The sequence below is a fragment of the Cydia pomonella genome, chromosome 1 (genome assembly GCF_033807575.1).
Source record: "Cydia pomonella isolate Wapato2018A chromosome 1, ilCydPomo1, whole genome shotgun sequence".
Classification (NCBI taxonomy): Eukaryota; Metazoa; Arthropoda; class Insecta; order Lepidoptera; family Tortricidae; genus Cydia; species Cydia pomonella.
The window spans coordinates 19,983,962-20,004,440 of NC_084703.1; the positions used below are offsets into that span (position 1 = coordinate 19,983,962).

Below are 20,479 nucleotides of genomic sequence, written 5' to 3' on the forward strand. Positions count from 1 at the left end.
AAAAATTGCTATATATTTTGCTTTTACATATATTTCTTTTCCTTGCATAATACATTGTAAAATGTTGTACGATGTACGCGCAGAATAAGAATTGGTTAGTGCAGAAATACATTTTTATTTCAAATGAATTGCTATAGCATATTTTCGTAAAAATAAGCTTTATACTTAATTGGCCCATAAGTGCTGCCACAAATGTTTTTGCTAAAAAAGTTAGAGGTATTGGGATCGTGCGAAGTGCATGGTGGGGGTAAGTTAGGCGATCCCAGCGCATAAGGTGGTAAAAATTTTAACTAACTGCGGATAGCGTCTTTAACATTTCGTACAATTATATGGCTCGAAATGAAACTTTGATTTACGATTACTCCTGAAATATTCATTTAAATTGAATGATGTAAGGGACCATTGTAATCTGTATGAAATGCTTAATATAACTAACGTATTTATTTTGATAATTGTTAATAATGTATCCATGTAAATAGCTTTGCAAATGCCACATATTACGTGATCTTTTTCTAGAAGTTAAGAATGGATATAGTAAGTTATCCTTAAAAGATAGACATTTAACATCGCGGACTTTTTTGTAGACCTATGAATGAGAAACAACCCCACCATACATTGTGTTGTTATAGCTCAAACGGATTAGGCAGCGTTTTCGATTAAAGCTCCTAGCCAGCGTGATTTTTTCCGACAACATCGTTATATTTCAAACAATTTACACAAAACCTTAACAAGTTATATACTTAAGCCTTCCTCAAGAATCACTCTATTGATAGATGAAAGTCGTATGAAAATCCGTTCAGTAGTTTTTAGTTTTGGAGTAGTTTTATAAGATGTAGTGAATTGACGTTTTCCCCTAGACTTGCGGACACTAGGTTGCGTGACAGTCGTGCACGCTCCCAATAGGTTATTCTTACATACTATCCTTATTTTATTATTCATACAGATGGTTTAAATAGTACATTATGTATTGAGGGCGGTAAACAAGAATTTACGAACAAGTGTTAATTTTAATTTGGCTTCAGGCTTAACTAACACGAGTTCGTAATTTTTGTACCGCCCGTGTCAGACACAATGTTGTCATCAGACTTGTGAAGAAAAAACTAAATTTAAAGCGAAATAATTCTTAAAAATGGTGACATTTCAAACATTTGTCTGCCATATTGTCATTTTTGACGGGTTAGGCATCCAAGGTCTGTCCCTATCCGGCATTCAGCCACGATTGAACGTTGTCTATAAATATCGTAAAAGGCCAATAAATAAATACAAGTAAATATTTATAAACGTAGGCAAAAAAATATAAACGTCAGTATTTTAAAAGTAAAATTCATTTATAGCTTGAAAAATTAATTATGCCCAATATGCCCATGGGCGTAATGTAATAAAAAAAATCTGTTACGCCCGTTGGAATAATATAGGTCATTCCATCTCATTATGCTGGCATACAATAACACCGTTTACGAGCAAGTGTCATGCATGAAATGCTTATTTGATTGTGAATTCCTTACGTGAGTCATAAAAAAAACACGTCCAAAAACACGTTCCTTGAGCACGATATTGATCCCTAATTTATATATTTTTCTCTGTTAACATGCTTGAATCTTATATCACATAACGTAAAAACTGGGTATTTTATCTTTATTTGAATATATAGTTAATTTCCATTGGATAAACAAGATTGCTATAGTACAGTCACGTCTGAAAATATCGGTACAAAAAATGTGCCAAAAATATGTCTACACTACCTTAATATATGGCAATAAAGTCGTGTATACATATTTTTGGCACTTTTTTCGTATCCAGATTTTCAGACGTGACCGTATCATGTTTTACTAAATCTACTTATTGTATGGTAGTCCACTCTATGTGTTATCGAAAAGTGCCCTAAGTTAGAATGTTAATTGCCTGAAGTACATACTTGTCGAAGAGCTAAATAGCACAATCGGAATAGAACAAACCTCGAAATTTCAGGAACAATCTTGAAATTTGGTATGTATGCTAATTACAGGCCCCTTTTTCACGTCCACACCATTTGACATTTGGGGACCTCGAGGAATCGCAGCCATCTTGTAATGTGTACCATCCTGGAGAAATTCGCATTTTACTCTAAATCTACGTTATCTAGGAAAATATGGTGTATGACAACATAAAAGCTTAATAGAAAGAGAGTAATAGAAAGTATTTGCTGAATCTAGGTTTAGCGCTTATACACTTCCTGAGGATATTCTCTTAATAGGAAACTCGGAGGAATACAAATTCCACTTTTCTCTATACATTTGTACATGATCTACTTACCCCAATATCAACATTTTACTTCGCAGTCGAGTAACATGCTACATGCTGATGTACAGACAAAAGTTGAATATATTTTTTTAATTATAAAATTACAAATTTTATATGCCAAGAGGGTAATTAATATTCCAATAATTAGTCGATGTCAATCTCTTATTTTTAGATTAGTAGAGATATCATCCAAAGCGCAGGCTTCGTCAAAAGCATAGATACAAAACAGAATCCGCAGAAGTTGAATTCATATTCCTCCGAGTTAATGAGCTTTAATGTTGTCTTACCCCATATTTTCATAGAGAATGTAGATTTTGAGTAATATACGAATTTCTCCAGGATGGTACAGATTATCCAAGATGGCTGCGATTCCTCGAGGTCCCCAAATGTCAAATGCTGTGAACATGAAAAAGGGGCCTTTTATTTACTTACATACCAAATTTAAGGACTGTTCCGGAAATTTCGAGGTTTGTTTTATTCCGACTGTGCTATAATGCTGGTGACAAAATAGGCTCTAATTAAGTTGGTATTTTATTAAATGTGACACTGAGTTTTACTGCCTTTTGTGCGGTATAATTTTTAAATGCTCGCGTCTAACGCCAAGCACAAAGTGAACAAGTTGTAAATAAAGCCGCGAGCTAAATTTTAAACTAATTATATTACGTTTTGATTAGTATAAAACAAGCCTCCGTATCATACCTACGTTTTCTTTAAAAAAAATGTATTATATTTTATCACACAAAACCTTCGTGAAAGAACTTACGCACCGACACCGACTAACGTATGCACGGTGAAATCTGTACCTCTAGTGTAAATTTATTCGATAGCGAAACGTGACGTACGCGTTTGCGTTAAGTCTCATTTTGTATGGGATTTTGAACGTTTTGGAAACTCAAAAATCTCATACAAAATGACACTTAAAGCAAACGCGTACGTCACGTTTCGCTATTGAAAAAAATTACACTAGGGGTACTGGTCAACGTTTCGAAAGTGAAGTGTGCGAGTGTCGTGGAACACTCGGTTGGAACGAATTATATTATTATTGATATACGTATTATATTATTGATTAACAAATAAAAAAAAGAACCTAATCTACAAAATAATAGTTATAGAAATTGCTTAGAAACTTTTACACATCAGCTCAGAAATGCGACTTATTAGGCAGGGAGAACAACTAAATAAAAGAAAACATTTTTGTACAAGCTGAAACTGATACGCTTTGCTCGAGCTTCAGACTCGCTTAGTCAATCAAAATTATGAAATTCAAGGCCAAAAGAAATACAAAAAGTAACATCTGAAGACACGTCCAGAGATTGAACCCGGATCGTCGCTTTTACCACCTATTTCTAAGAGGCTGTTTGCCAACTGCGTCACTATAGAATATAGGGACCGTGCGCGTTGGAGGGTCTGCCATCTTGTGGTCTGAATCGGAACCATAAACAGGCACATTTACACGTCAAGTGTTTTCTTGTGCATAGTAGGTTCTGCCATCTTGTGGGCTATATCGGAACAAAAAACATCACATTTACGCCTCGCGCCAAAAATCTGACGGCTCCTGTGCTGCCTCCTATAGTTCATTCACGCTCCCTATACAATGGTGTTTAATATAATAGCAGTCAATAAGAAATTAGGGGTAAACTAATTTTATAATTCTTCTGTATTTATTATTTCAAACTTAACTGTAACATTTAGTTAAATGCTATTGGAAGTGAAAAAAAAAAACATGAAAACCGGCTTTTTGACTAATTCGCGGAAATTCTTATAAAAATGTAAAACCCTCTTCTTCTTTTTCCTCGCGTTGTCCCGGCATTTTGCCACGGCTCATGGGAGCCTGGGGTCCGTTTGACAACTAATCCCAAGGTTTGGCGTAGGTACTACGAAAGCGATTGCCATCTGACCTTCCAACCCAGAGGGTAAATTAGTTCTTATTGGGATTAGTCCGGTTTCCTCACGATGTTTTCCTTCACCGAAAAGCGACTGGTAAATATCAAATAATATTTCGTTCGTAAAAACTTATTGGGTACGAACCAGGGTTGAACTCGTGATCTCCGGATTGCAAGTCGCACGCTCTTACTGCTAGGCCACCAGCGCTTCAACGTAAAACCCTACGAAAAAAAATACAACTGTGTACTATAATTGTAATTTTGTATCATACCTATTATTTCTAATCATAGCTTTACGTCTAAACCCATGTTATCTAGAAAAAAATTAACTTTTCTGTAAGACGATTTTCGTCTCAAATCCATCATTCAGACTGTTGTTGATTTTTGACCAAATACTAGGTTTTGATAGTTTGCTTGAGGCTCTACAGGATAGTACCGCCTTATTTAAAAAAACAGCTATTTTTGCATTATGAGATTTATGGGGGACTAATCATATGTCACTTAAAATGGAAATTCATGGCAAGGTAACTATAATAAACCGACTTCAAGATTTCATAATTTTTAAGAAAAAAAAACCGACTTCAATGAGGGAGACCGGTGAAAGAACGATTATTGTTGATTTTACATTTCATACAATGAAATTAAAAAGACAGCGTCCTACGCTTATTATGTAGAAAAGGAAGTAACATGTTTTTTTTGCCACTGATCCCACCTTGACACATTTCAGATTTGCCTTATGGTTGACTGGTAAGATACCCGCAATAGGGTATTCGACTGTATTTAAGATAAATTATTTCACACCATGCATGACATAAAGCACCAGATACTTATATAAAAAAACGAAATAGGATAGAAATATAAAAATGTGCCTTGAAAACCTAACTGCTTGGCGAAGAGAACAAATTGCCATATCATCATCGAAGAGTTCCGTTCTGTTCATCATTAGCAGTTCCACTTCATCAAATGTCACTTCTACAAATGTAAATACTTGATTTGTTATAGAAAATACAAAAATCATTATAAATATATATATGTATATATATATATGCCTTTCACATTTGAAGAGTTCCCTCGATTCCTCATGGATCCCATTATCAGAACTGAGTTTTGACAAAAACGGGACCAATCTGTATGTATATAAATTCAAACAAAAATATTTTCTAAATCGGTTCAGAAATGACGGAGTTATGGAATAACAAACATAAAAAAAAACAACCGAATTGATAACCTCCTCTTTTGAAATTTTGAAGTCGGTTAAAAAGAGGAGGTTATAAATACGGTTGTATGTTTTTTTTTTTATGTTTGTTACTCCATAACTCCGTCATTTCTGAACCGATTTTGAAAATTATTTTTTTGGTTGAATTTATATATATACAGATTGGTCCCGTTTTTGTCAAAACTCAGTTCTGATGGGATCCATGAGGAATCGAGGGAACTCTCCAAATGTGAAAGGCATACGTATAGTGATTTTTGTATTTTCTTTGACAAATCAAGCATTTACATTTTAAAAAGTGACATTTGATGAAGTGGAACTGCTGATGATGATCAGAATGGAACTCTTCAACGACGCATAGTACACGTTTGGCGATTTGTCCTCTTCGCTGTGTTTGTTAAGCAAATTAGATTTTCAAGACAAATTTTTGTCAAGTTCGGGTTCTGACGACGGGGTCCATGAGGACTCGAGGGAACTCCTCAAATGTTTAAGGCATATATATATATATATATATATATATATATATATATATATATATATATATATATATATATATATATATATATATATATATAGTGATCTTAGTATTTTCATTAACAAATCAAGTATTTACATTTGTAGAAGTGACATTTGATGAAGTGGAACTGCTGGTGATGAACAGAACGGAACTCTTCAATGATGCATAGTTTACGTTTGGCAATTTGTTCTCTTTGCCAAGCAGTTAGGTATTCAAGGCACATTTTTATATTTCTATCCTATTTAGTTTTTTTAATAATTATCTCGTGCTTTATTTCATGCATGGTGTGAAATAATTTATCTTAAATACAGTCGAATACCCTATTGCGGGTATTTTAACAGTCAACCATAGGGCAAATCAGAAATGTGTCAAGGTGGGTGCAGTGGCAAAAAAAAAACATGTTACCTCCTTTTCTACATAATTAGGCGTAGGACGCTGTCTTTTTGATTTCATTGTATGAAATCTAAAATCAACTATAATCGTTCTTTCACCGGTCTCCCTCATTGAAGTCGGTTTTTTTTTCTTAAAAATTATTTTGCGAAAACCAATGGTCCAACGGACGAAAATGTCATGTATGCCAAGGTACCGGCATACGAAGCTTCCTAAAAAGTTTTCCTAAGGAAGATAAAGTAGTAACTAAACAAAATGCCAACGTTTGTGTTTTCAACACCGATGGCTTTAAAGTACCATGACGACCGTTAAAAATCTCGCATTCCAAGAGATGTCTACAAATTACTTTCGCGCCAGCTATGTTCCATAAAAATGATCTGTCCTAGGGATCCGTCATTCGACGAGAAAAGTGTAAAATTAATTAATCTAAAGTAATGAACCTATACCATAACGTGGTAATCTTAATAACACGCTCGAAAATATTAAACTATTCTTTCTAATTTTGAATGTCAGTATGTCGGTTCAGTCAGCCTCAAAAATAGCGGATCAGGATACGCGTCAATAGTAGTTTATGTGACTGCTACATAATAAAAGGCATTAAAATGCACGAGTGTGGGTTTAAGAAACGAACGAAGTGAGTTTTTCGTTTCTTAATAGGATTGGCCATTATTTGCGGATTTTGAAGGCATCATAGAGGGTTTTTGATATGTGTGTAGACAATAGTATTTACCATTCTCTAACAGCTTAAGTAAAAGAGCTATGTCTCTATATGTAGAACAATGATTGTCTGTAACAAATACTTTTGAACGCGAACTGTAAATATTTTATCCCTATGTTAAAAAGAATTACAGGTTGGATACTTTAGGCTCGTTGGGTCTTTCGCTACTTTTGTTGCTGACTGTACACAACCTGTGTATATTCTTTATTGTTTTGGATTTCCTGATAGTAATCTAGACGCACTGTGTGTAAATTATGCTACACTAGCTACTGCTACAAGTTGAGAATTGTACAGAAAACATTTTTGTTTTCATTTTCTTAAATTAATTAATTTTATTATCGAATAACCAGGGTTAGGATTCTCGTGGCCATTATATACTTTATAACGAATGACTGAATAATAAAAAAAAGATGTAGATTTTTTAATATAACATTTTATTACATATTTGACCATTTTGGTTGACCAAAAAGACCCTGATGCTAACAATTTTCTGTTTGTTTTCGATGTAACTTCCAAGATCAAATAAAATGAATACTCCATTAATTTCAACAATTTTGCTGTGGATTTAACCATATCAAGAACTTGCATATAGCGAAGACAGCAATTGCATATATTATTCAGAATGTAATGTACGTCTCACGCAGATGAATAAATATAATGTTATATAACATAATGCTACGTTAATATCGGTAGATATCGAAAGATCATTCTCGACACATACATAATTGGATTTTTCATAAATTGAGATACCGCATAACAGAATGTTATAGTATATGATTGTATTGATAACTGTTTAACATCAGATGAAGATTACATGCCAGATTTTGAATCTTTGATTCTAAATGCAAGTTGATCAAGCTCTTGAACACATGATAATTTTAGCAATATAATAACTTTTTATTTCATTTTTATGAATCATTCATTCAATTAAAAAATATTCACTGTCGTTAACGACTACACTGCTTCCTTGTTCACCCCAATGCTACCAAACAACCAAACTCTACTAATAACTAGCATTATTTTCGTAATAAATGGTTAACCGTTGTCTTAAATACTGACTGGTAAATGACTGATTTCGGCTCATTTATCTTTCTAAGAAGAAAACAGTTATTTTTACTAACTAGTTATCTATTATAATTATTTGACTTTGTTAGTCCGAGAGGTCTTTTTGCACCTTTTCCATGTTGCAGATTTACTAGTAGTAGGTACTTTCTTTTATTCACAATAACTACTCTTTGAAGTCAGTATTTCATCAAAACTCTGAAATTATAAATAGTGAGCGTTCGTGTTATAAGCAGAAGCAAGGTTCTAGTGGTTTTCAAGACCTAATGTACAGTCAGCAAAACTATTACCTTACCACCCCTGCAAATTAAAATATATGCCGGGGTGCTAAGCTGCTGTACTGCTGATTGTATATCAGCTTCACAAAGCCAAAAGGTTAGGTATTTAAATACATGATTTGTACAAATACGCTCCTGTCTTAGGTGTTAGGTATAAGACATTTATAACAAGCACTAGGTAGTTAAAATGAACGTCAGTGGGAGTTAAGTCTCACTGACTCAATTTTAATACATATCACTTTTTAAGATTAAAGATGAGACACATTTATTACATAGATGAACATGGACTTTTTTGTGCAATATTTATCAAATTAATTAAGAAGTAACAAAATAATGCTTTCTAAGAAATAATTATAAGTATCTCCTTTATGCGAGATACTTATAATTATTTCTTAGAAAGCATTATTTTGTTACTTCTTAATTATGATCTTTTGAATTATTTTAAACAGAAGAAACGTTAATTTTTCTCTCTCGCCTTATCGTGACTGACAAACAAAATAAGACAGTAAAATGGATTTAAATGATTTGATCGCTCATTAAAATACAGGATGAGCAATAAAAACTGTTAATAAGTTTATTAAAATCAGCCTTATGATTCCTAAGACCTAATTTCCGTATAACTTATAGTTTCAGATTTTCCCTTACTTAGCTCACACTTAAGTTGCTCATTCTGTACATAGTACTCGTACAGAATTATTCCGTATTTTTGTACTTGAACAGACTTGTTAGAATGGTAAATCCTTGTGTTAGTTTTATGATGCACTACGATTCCTTGGTTCACGTCGAACAAATAGCTAAATAACCCATATGGTTTTCAGGCTTGAAAATTATCGAAAACGGAATAAGGATTGAAGATAATAATGTGATGCCACAAGACTGTTTATACCCAGATATTCACGTAGAACTTGAATTGATGCTCCAGCTCTACAAAGAAATAATTGACGCCGAAGGCTCGATTGAAATCAATTATTAACGTGAAACCAAGAGTTAAAGAACAAAGAATAAACATAACTGTATAAATCCACAGAAAACCGTTACCAATTACCAGTAGCATTGGAATTGCACGTAAACGGTAGGCGAAGAACTAAAAGGGTTTTTATCCCTTAATATAACCTACAAAATGTTACTCGAAATCAATATTGAAATGCCTTAGACCGCTGTTAATACAAAATGTTTTATTATGAAGAACAATGGCAGACTTGTATATTTCTAAAATGCTCATAAGGATGTTTCTCATGGTTTTACGACGCCTGTAAGTCATGATTAACTTGAGCAATTTGTTTTTATTTCGTATGAATATGTGGAGTTCCTTGTTTCTGAAGCAAAATATTCTATGCGATTGCTTTGCGATAAGTGTGCGTCTTGGTTTTAAACAAATCGTTGTCTTCTATTTACATTATATACATACGTTATTTATGTACTGAAAAGATAATGAAGGTCCACGGGCTCGTTAAAATTCATTATATCTATAGCAACATGATTGCATGACTGCAATACTGTGTGAAATGCGTTATTGTAATTATTTCATTACAAACTAAGATAACGCTTTATATTAATGATATTTTTTACAATAAGATGTTTCTCGTGGACCCAATTGCAATCTAATTAAAAATGTCGTTTTTCTTAAAATGCTGTGGCAATCATGTTCATTTAGATGTTTAATGCACAAAATAATAAAATGAAAATTGTTGAAATCGAAGGTATATAATCGGATCTTTCGGTATTTTTGTATTTTTATAATAAAAATTTAAGAGTACATGCCATACCGTTACAGAACACAATACCATTGTTACAATAAGTCCATTTCGGTTATACCATATTTTCCAGAAATAGATTTACGTTTATACTGACTTTACGTAGTTATAGTGTTGATTTTTACCTAGCTTGTAGTTTTGTGAAGTTTATGGAAGTGTAATATCATGATCTATTGTTAAAAATCTGATTTGGATTATGGCTATGACGTAAATATTCAAATAAGTCGTGAGATATGTATACGTTGATTTGTTTTTACTGCTCAATGCTGATAGGTGGAAAAATTAAGAAGTAGTAAATATCTTAAATATTTCTGCCACTATAGGCAGCTTGAGTCGGACCAATCTAACTCTCATGACATTTGTAATGACAAAGTGTGGCAATGTCATCATTAATGCCTTTGAACTGTTCAAGTTGGTACAATGTTCGCTTAGACTGACTCTATTACACTAAAGAAAAAATGCTTTTGTCTAAAAACTAGAACAGGCTAACTAACTGGATTCACATATTGTATATAGGGGAGAGTCGGCTATATCGTACCGCCGGTTAAATCGTACCACCTCTAGTTTTCCCACTAGACAACTTATATTATTTACACATAATGCACCAAGGCATATGACTACCATCGAACAAAAGAGAGAAGAAAGATGTTGTTCGTTGGACTTGATCTAACTTTTAATGTGTGTTTATAATACCATAACTTCTGATCAAGATAAGTTAAAAATACCAAATTAAAAGTATATAACTATAAATATAAACGGGTTTATTGTGTAGGTGTTAAAAATTGTCTAATTTTACAAGCTTTTATTTAATTTCACCTGACCGTTGTCTGTTTGTAATCAAATCTTGCAAGTTAAATTTGACCCAGCTTCCCGGTTTCCGATGAAGCTGAAAATTTGCATACATATGTAAGTCGGGTGACAATGCAATATTATGGTACCATCGAGATGATCTGATGATGGAGACAGGAGGTGGCCATAGGAACTCTGATAAAACAACGTATCCTAATTGTGTTTGGCGTTTTTAGAATTGTCTCGATGAGTATTAGTTACTTGTGGAAAGAAAAGTACAGTCAGCGATAAAAGCTACTACCAAAAATATTTTTTTTGCTAAAAACATATTTATACTTTGGTTATTATATTGATTATTTAATTAAAATAGCCAGTCGTTTAAATCGTACTTATAGCATACTGTCATAGGTACAATTTAAACGGCCAAGTATTTTTGAGTCGTGTAAATATGATTTCGGATTCCCGTAATAAATATTTGTTATTCAAACCTAAAATAAACAATAAACTTGTAAAACGTTTCATAAAGACTGCCCACGAAAAAAAGTGGTCGACGTTATAATGACTGCTTAAAGAAAAAAATAACTAAAACAACTTAAATGGATATTTATATGCAAGTATTATAAGCGATCTTTAAAATAAACAAAATTATCTGTGCAACACATGAAGACTGGTAAAATGCCCTGACATTTCTCCTGATACCCTTCATCAGTGTATATGTACATCTACTTCTGTCACCTTTTTACAAGACGTATCCCACATTCATCTAAAATTCTGTACGTTTGTAGCGATTTTACAGCTTTTCTTCAGATTTCTTTTCATAATTGCCCAAAAACGCTCCACGGGCCAGAGTTCTGAGCAATTTGTTGGATTTGCAGATTTCGGTACAAAAGAGACATTATTTTCAGCATACCAGTTTCGGACAGAAGTAGCGTAATGCGAAGTAGCTAAATCAGGCCAGAATATGACGGAGTCCCTGTGGTTTCTAATAAATGGCAATACCTAAGCGCTTTTTCATACATTCTTTTAAATAAATAGCTTGGTTGATGGTGCCAGTGGTCATAAATGATTTACTTTTGTGACCACATGGCTTGCCAGACAAGAAATTTCTTTGGAAACTTATCAAGTTTTTTTGTCGTATATTTTTTGTCAATATTCCCTCGTTGATTTGCCACATAAAACTGCAGACCCGGTAATTGTTTAAAATCCGCTTTTACGTACGTTTCGTCGTCCATCAAAATGGAACCAAACTTCGTTAAGTAATCCGTATACAGTTTTCGGGCACGAGTTTTACAACTTTTTTCCTTTGTAGCATCGCGATTAGGAACTGTAGACGCCGTGTACGACCGTAAGTTTGCACTCTGTTTGATTTTCTGTACATACGATCTCGATACTTTACATTTCCTGGCGACGTCCCGGACGGAAAGGGTTGGATTTTTCTTAAAGTTCACGATGACTTTTTTCGCCTTGGCTTTATAAACAGGACCACGATTTCTACCCGACCCTTTCTTTCTTGCAACAGACAATCTCGACTGATAATTAGCCAATACTTTTTGAACCGTTGATTTTGGAACATTTAATAATTTTGCTAACTTTCCTTGCGATATAATAGTATTTTGGTTGTAAGTGTACACATTTTTTTACGTATATCCAGTTGGCGAGGGCACATTATATTATATGTATTAATTTACAAAATACAGCGAACGAAAAAAACATAGAAGACTAACGTCAAATAAAATATCAGCGTAAAAGTGGCCCCACTATTATAACACGCAATACTAATAACGGACCAATTGCAACTCGTCAAAGTTCAGGTCTTGTTTTCTTAGACGAAACTTCATTTGACCATGATTAGTCAATTTAAAACACCCGAACTACGATTGGTCTATTATAAAATTAGGCACTGTGATTGGCTGTAGCGTTGTCACTTGAAAATACATGTCAATGGAAACCAACTCTAGGTAGACGGTTTGATGCAGTATAGACTAATTAATAGTACATTACTATACAGGACGGGAAGCGAAGGGTTGCAGGCCAAGTAGATTTAGACGACCGAGCGTAGAGAGGTCGGGTAGGGATACGCGACCGGCAACCCCGTTTCTCGCCGAGATTTGTATAGTGCTTTTCTCAAACTTGCAATAAAATAATTAAAAAAAATAATAGGATGATGATTGTTTCATATATTCAGTGCGTGGGGTATTGAAGGGGAACAAAAATGTAATTATTTTGCCGCTACGACGCACGCCATTACGCTTTTTTTTCTTTTTTGTTTTTTTTTTACTACTACTTTGGGGTTATTGAAAGGGGAACGAAAATTTGATTATTTTTACGCTACGACGCACGGTTTAGGAGATACAGCTCTATAAAGATTTTTACATGACAGAAAAAAAAAAACTTTATGCGGCTGTATTTCCTAAACCGTGCGTCGTAGCGCAAAAATAATAAAATTTTTGTTCCCCTTTGAATGCCCGAAATAATATTTAATTAACACAAAAAAGAAAAAAACACAAAAAAGACAAAAAAAAGGAAAAAAAAACATAATGGCAGGATTTTCTTATATGTTTTATGGTTGAATGCCAAGATATAATTTGACGTTTAAAAACAAAAGAAGGTTGGCTTACAGGCGTAGGTATGTAAGGCTGTATGAAATTCCTTTACATATCATCTTCACTCAACGCACCTGATATGTAGTATTTCCGGACCTAATTTGAAGTAAGTCATGTCAACATTTCATTACAAGTTTGAGAAAAGTCTTATTATTTGTTCGTTTATCGCACGTGTTTAAAGGCAATGAAGCCTTCGAACCAATTAATACATTGTGTCGTTCATCTTATAGGACACCTGCGACGTTTAGTTAGGTGGCACAGAAATGTGTCAGATGTAAATTTGATTGGTCAGAATTGGAAAAATACAGCTGGTATTTGGGATTTTGGAGTTTGCTCTGATCAAGATGAAAACCGATATCTGAGGATCCGAGAGGCCATTTATTATGAATTTTAGATAAAAAAAAAATGCCGCTGGTTGAATTTTAGAATTGTTCATCCGATCAAGGTGAAAATCGATACCTGAGAATCCGAGCAGCTCTTGAATATTATTCTGAAGTCATATTTGGTAAAAGCGCCCTCCATCTAATGTCCCATAATATTTATTTATTTATTTTATCTTGAATGAAACGCCCGATATCTTGAATATTTCCATTTTGCTCTTATCATGATCATCAATTCATCATATAAAAGCAAACAAGGATAAGATGTCGGGCGTTTTTGCCAAATTTGACCTCAGAATCATAATGAAGGGTCGCTCGGATCCTTATATATCTATTTTCATATCGATCAGAGCCTACATGCAGAAATCCAAGATGGCGGGCGTTTGTTTCATTTTTGACCTCATATTAATTATCAAGCTTCTCTAGGCTCCTCAGATATCGATTTTCATCTTGATCAGAGCAAACATGCAGAAATTCGTATTGAACACGTCGTAATAGGAACAATTTGTATGGGAAAATATCATTATTGTTTTTACTATTTTCCATATTTTTTCACCGTTTAAACCGTCCCTGGACCTAGAAATATTCCAAAACCAAAATTAGCCAAATCGGTCCAACCGTCCGCGAACTTAACAAAAAGTTATAAATAGCAGCGAGATACCGGGACTTAGTAAGAAAGTACACATAAAAAACTTCCACCTACAACGGCGATTCGAATTTACTATCACAAATTTAAATTATTAAAACAACAACCTGAACAAATTAAAATAATTTCAATGGTTGTTTAAATTGCATAACATCATCCCCATATAAAGCCTGTTGTGATCAAGAGAAAACAAAATAATATGATCCTAGCTAAACTATACGTGAAAAGTAATCCCATATGTTTTCCAGTGTTTGTTGGAACGACTAGCACATCATTTATCCGCACAATAAGGCATATTTCTTTTGTTAAATATATAATTTGAATACTTCTTACTATGACTGTGACAACGGGCCGTCATTTGCGAACTAAATTGCTCCGCGGCACAAAGTTGACGCCCCGCCCGCTTCGGCACAATGTGTGTGGGGTCATTTTGCAGAGCTAGTTCGTTATCTATGTTTAATTATCAATCGCTGACAAAATATCAATAACCCCAAAAGAAAGCTTAAACTATCCGCCATTAACTGTGAAAGTCACAAACGTCAGTTGCTTTTTGTTTTATTTTTTAAAGAAATATATGGCGACCACATCTTTACGGGGACAGACTTTAGATACAATTTTACTATGGGTGGTACGATTTAACCAACTGGTCGGGTAAATCGTACCGATGGCAGTGCTTTCGAAGAAATGCATATTGACTTAGTTAATTTAATCTCAGAATGCTCATCTTCATAATACTGTAACTGAACTTTTATATGCACAGTAAGACACATTTGTAACTACCTCCAAAAACAAAATATCCAAGCTGATGTAAAAAATGGTACGATATATCCGACTCTCTCCTATATAATTAGATTTGGAAACATAACTACTAAAAGTTCTTCTAGTACTAAAAGTTTCGCACATATTGACATACCTGACATGCAGGTAACAAGGCAAGGTGGTATGTAGTGTAGAAAAACTGTGAATGCAATTTAGGGTACATACAATAAATGCTGTTAATATATGTGGACCAAGTTGATTGTTTTTTTTAGATTAAGATACGTTAATTAGAAATAAACTGGGTGTTATCCATACTAGTCTTATTTATTTTGATAACATGATGACTTATGATTGTTTTCATCAATTGACTGAAAAAAGATGAAAAACTCGACCAAAAGTTATATGCTTATCGCCTTTAGACCTTATTAATAAGCAGACATAGAAGTTTTTGTGGCACAAACGAGTGTTTGACAAAATGAAACATCAATAAATCTGTTATCGATAACTCAGTCATAGATTAATAATTAAAATGTGTAATTTCTACTTGCTGTAATTTACCGAGGAATATCGCAAATCGGTACATAATTTCTTTATTAACTACATATATTTAGCACTTAAAAATATAAACAGAAACTGTAGTATACAATGCCAAAAGAATGGCAAAATCCAATATATCAAAGAAGATATCGAACGTGTTGTGAATTTCGCGGTTGCCATCTTCTACTACAATGTTAAAAATATCAATAACGTTAAGGTAACATCGATAACGGACATGTCGATATTTCATTTTGTCAATCACTTTATTCTGCCACCAAAACTTTTATGTCTGTTATTAAGTCAAGTATGTATAGTGTTTGGGTTATAATTAGCCGAATAATTGCGCATTATTCTTTGTCCGAAACGCATATAGCTGGATTATTAAAACCGACAGTCTGTACACGGGCTTGAACATTTAGTAACGGGGGTGTTGGAGGTCAGTGGGGCACCTTTGATTCCTCAGAGTTCGTACGCAGACTGTCTAGTCTGTATATCAAATTTCTCAATTACTTATGAGCAGCAGAAGTTAGCAAAGTTTAATAAAAGGACATTGGTGTTGTAGGTTTTACCCTCTTAGGTTGACCTAGCCGATGCCCTTCTCCCAGATTAACCCGAATCAAGTAGGGTGCTCGGGAAAAACATAAGGGTACCAGGGTGTATTTTCAAAGTGTGATTATTAGGTGGCACATGCGTGTTGTTACTTAACCGGTTATAAAAATACTTCACATTATTTTTTATTTATGTAACACCAATATAGAGTTAGGCATATAAAACTTAAGACCAATATAGAGTTAGGCATAAAAAAAAATCCACAGATAGGTATTGTTATTGCGCGCAGTTGTTGCTGCGTTCGTGCTACGTGTCACACTCGCGGTTTTTCCCAAAATGTGTTAAATGTGTAGCATAAAATTACATTACACAGAGTTACATTAAAGTACCTACTATACATTATTGGCAAGATATTAAATTTCCTTGCCACCTTGCACTTCCTACCTTGGCTGTCTGACATTCCTGGCCCAAGTTATTTCAAATTCATTGCTAATAAATGATTAACTTACATTTTTAATTTCTTTCGTAACTCGTGATTATTTTCTCCAAACAACTAAAGAAAAAGCAATGCCGACGTAATTTTTCTGCTGTGGTCGTCATTATCTTATTTCTTTTAAACTATTTAACTTGAAACTGATGCCTTATGTATCATACAAATTCTATTTTGATGGTCTTTCTTACGACATAGTTATATTTCTCAAAATCGAAAGTAAAACTCTGACCAGTAAAATGATGCAAAAAAAATATTTCCAAGATGCGCCCACCTATTACGATAAGGTTCATTTGGATAAAAAAACACTAAGTATGTTCAATGTCTAATTGTCATAGCCTTTAAACTGAATAGGCCGAGTCCAGTGAACTTTATGTAATATATTGTCACAAGAGACTGTGTTAAAATATTTCCTCCCGAGCACCCTGTATTTCCACGCGAATATTATATTATTGAAAGTGGCCGGTAATAATTCGATTTGAGGCAATTGGCAAAGTCAGTCCAACAATGTCAAAGTGCAATAATAAATGCAACGCAAGACAAGATTATAATTTATGTTGATTAGGGTATTTCTAACTACATAAGAGAAGTCGTTGCCATGGTAACGTTTTACGGGTCACTCTTTAAAAACAAACGTTAAAAGGGACTTAAATAATATTATTGTTTCATGTTACTATGTTGTGTATTAACATGGAACGAGAGTCAAAAAAAAACAATCATCTCTCAACTAACTGTCATCTTCATGTCATCTTGACTAAGAATTAGTTTTATTTATGTTAACTCCGAACTTAACATTGTATTCAATACAGTAGGCGCTAGGTAATCCGGCGCTCGCCGATCCGGCACGTCCAGAAATCCTGGAGTTTTTGTCTGGGATGGTCCGCTCTGTTAATCCAGCAGTAACACAGCCGAACGCCGGAGTTCAGAGCGGTTGCATTGTTTATGTGATTTCGCTCCCGTTCCGCAATTCGATCTTGCGCAGTTGAAAATAATGCTTTAGATGACACTTTACTGACTTTGAGGAAGCTAATAGGCAATATTATTAGGTAACAAAATATATCATAGTAAGCAATCTAAAATAATTTTTTTTTCTTTATATCATTAAACTATATTTTCTAAATAAAACTTTTATTTCCGTACAAATCCCATAACCGGCATGGGGGTAAATTTACTGCGCCGGATTTTCGAGCGCCTACTGTATTAAATATAAATCCATGTGCACGTTTTCCTTTGTTGAAACAATCGGAATAGAACAAACGTCGAAATCTCTGGGAGAGTCCTGAAATTTGGTATGTATGTAAATTAAAGGCTCCTTTTTCATGTCCACACCATTTCACATTTGGGGAGCTCGAGGAATCGCAGCCATCTTGGAAAATGTGTACCATCCTGGAGAAATTAGCTGTTTACTCAAATTCTATGTTCTATCTGAAAATATGGTGTAAGACAACATTAAAGCTTATTAAATTTTACGCAAAAAAAGTCCTAGATATCTTTGCAAAAATACATCTTGGTATAGAAAATTCTTGCTGAATCTAGGTTTAGCCCTTATACACTTCCAGGGGACATTCTCTCAATACGAAACAGAGGCATATCAATTCCATTTTTTTCTATACCTTTGTACATGATCTACTCCAATATCAAAATTTTACTCGACTGTGTCTTCATCAGAAAGTAGGGTTATAGGTTTAAATACTGATGATTCAGAACAGCCTGTAGCTTAGGATAATGGCTGAATTTTTTAGAATTACATATCGGTAGATTCTTCTTGCCCTTCACAACCTGCTTGCACTTGTTTCATTAAAGAAAAATCAATACGGCCGCCTTGAGAAGACGCCGAATATTAAATATTATTTTTTCTTCTAGCGCCTAAATTATTGAGCGGTTTTCAACAAAACAGACATCAGTATATCCATAACTGGTACACGAGTGCTATGCAATACAAATTTACTAAAATCAATGAAGGAAAAATGTATAGAACTAAATATTGTGATTGAAAACACAGATTTTAGGTTTTTAATGAGGTTCAAACAATAGTGACAGTATTCAAATTGGTCACATACAATCTCTGGGATGTATGTTAACGTTCCTTAAAATTCGAGCTTTGGGGACTACTAGGATCAGGCGCCATCATGAAGTATACGCCTTTTCTCAGAATCTACGAGTTTTATGTAAATATTGTGTCTGGCGAAACGGGAGCTTATTAAATTCCACACAAAAATGATACATGACACTATGTTCCTAAAACGGAGCTTTATCATATTATCATTTTTGTGTGTTTAATAAGCTTCCGTTTCGCCATACACAATATTCACATGAAACAGACGTGTACTTCTTAAGAGGGCACCTGATCCTTGTGGTCCACAAAGCTCGAATTTCAAGGAACGTTAACATGGATCCCAGAGATTGTGTGTCAAATTTGATTACTGACACTATTGTTTAAACCCCATTTAATAAGACCTTAAATCTGTTTTCGCAATCACAATATTTAGTCCCAAGCATTGTTCCTCCTTTAATTATAGTAAATTTGTATTGCATAGCACTCGTGTATCGATTATGGATCTACTGATGTCTGTTTTATTGAAATCCGCTCAATAATTAAGGCGCTAAAAGAAAATAAATATGATTTAATATTCGGCGTCCTCTCAAGGCGGCTGTACTGATTATTCTTAAATAAAACATAGAAACGGACTGTGAAGGGCAAGAGGAATCTATCGATATGCCATTTAACAAAATCCGGTCAGTATCCCATGCTACATGCTGTTCTGAATCATCAGTATTTAAACCCATAACCCACCCTAATTTCTGGTGAAGTCGCAGTCGACTAAAATGTTGATATTGGGGTAGATCATGTACAAATGTTGAGACAAAAGTGAAATTTATATTCCTGTGAGTTTCCTATTAAGATAATGTCCTCTGGAAGTGTATAAACGCTAAACCTAGTATTAAGCAAGTATTTTCTATAACAAGATGTATGTTTTCGCAAAGATATCTAGAACTTTTTTTGTAGAATAAAATAGGCTTTAATGTTGCCTTACACCATATTTTCATAGAGAACGAAGATTTAGAGTAATACGCGAAATTCTCTAGGATGGTAAACAATTTGCAAGACGGCTGCGAATCCTCGAGGTCCCCAAATGTCAAATGGTGTGGGCATGAAAAAGGGATCTTTAATCTAAATTCAGGACTGTTCCAGAAATTTCGAGGTTTATTCTATTTCGATTGTGCTATGTTATAAACTTATAAATTTTTGTATCGAAAACTGTTTGGAAGTAGAAGTTGTAAGTACCTTTTAAATTACTTAACAATCCACTATTTACGTATGGTAAACAAAATGTTGGAGCAAAGTAAATGGTTATCCAATGTTTTGCTTTCAGGTTTTTAGACTTGTGTGATTGGATGTCAAAATACTATTTTTGCTTTAAAGACAAATTGATAACAGCTGCTTAAGTTGCTAGCGGTAACTTAAAACTAATGTTTTTAATTACCAATTATAATCATTGAAGGTGTCATACTTTTTAGCGGTGACTTGGTATCGTACGGAGTTCAAACTCACGTCAAAAAATGTACGAAAAATTTGCATAATTGTACGCTAATAAAAAAAAATATCTAGACGTACTTACGAGATAAAGAT

General features: G+C 33.9%; 1 protein-coding gene across 5 annotated transcripts in view; it reads left to right on the forward strand.

Annotated features, from left to right (window-relative positions):
- LOC133526791 (GRB10-interacting GYF protein 2) overlaps window positions 1-20,479 on the forward strand; it is a 95,163-nt gene that overhangs the window by 43,883 nt on the left and 30,801 nt on the right. The gene's annotated exons all lie outside the window — the stretch shown is intronic.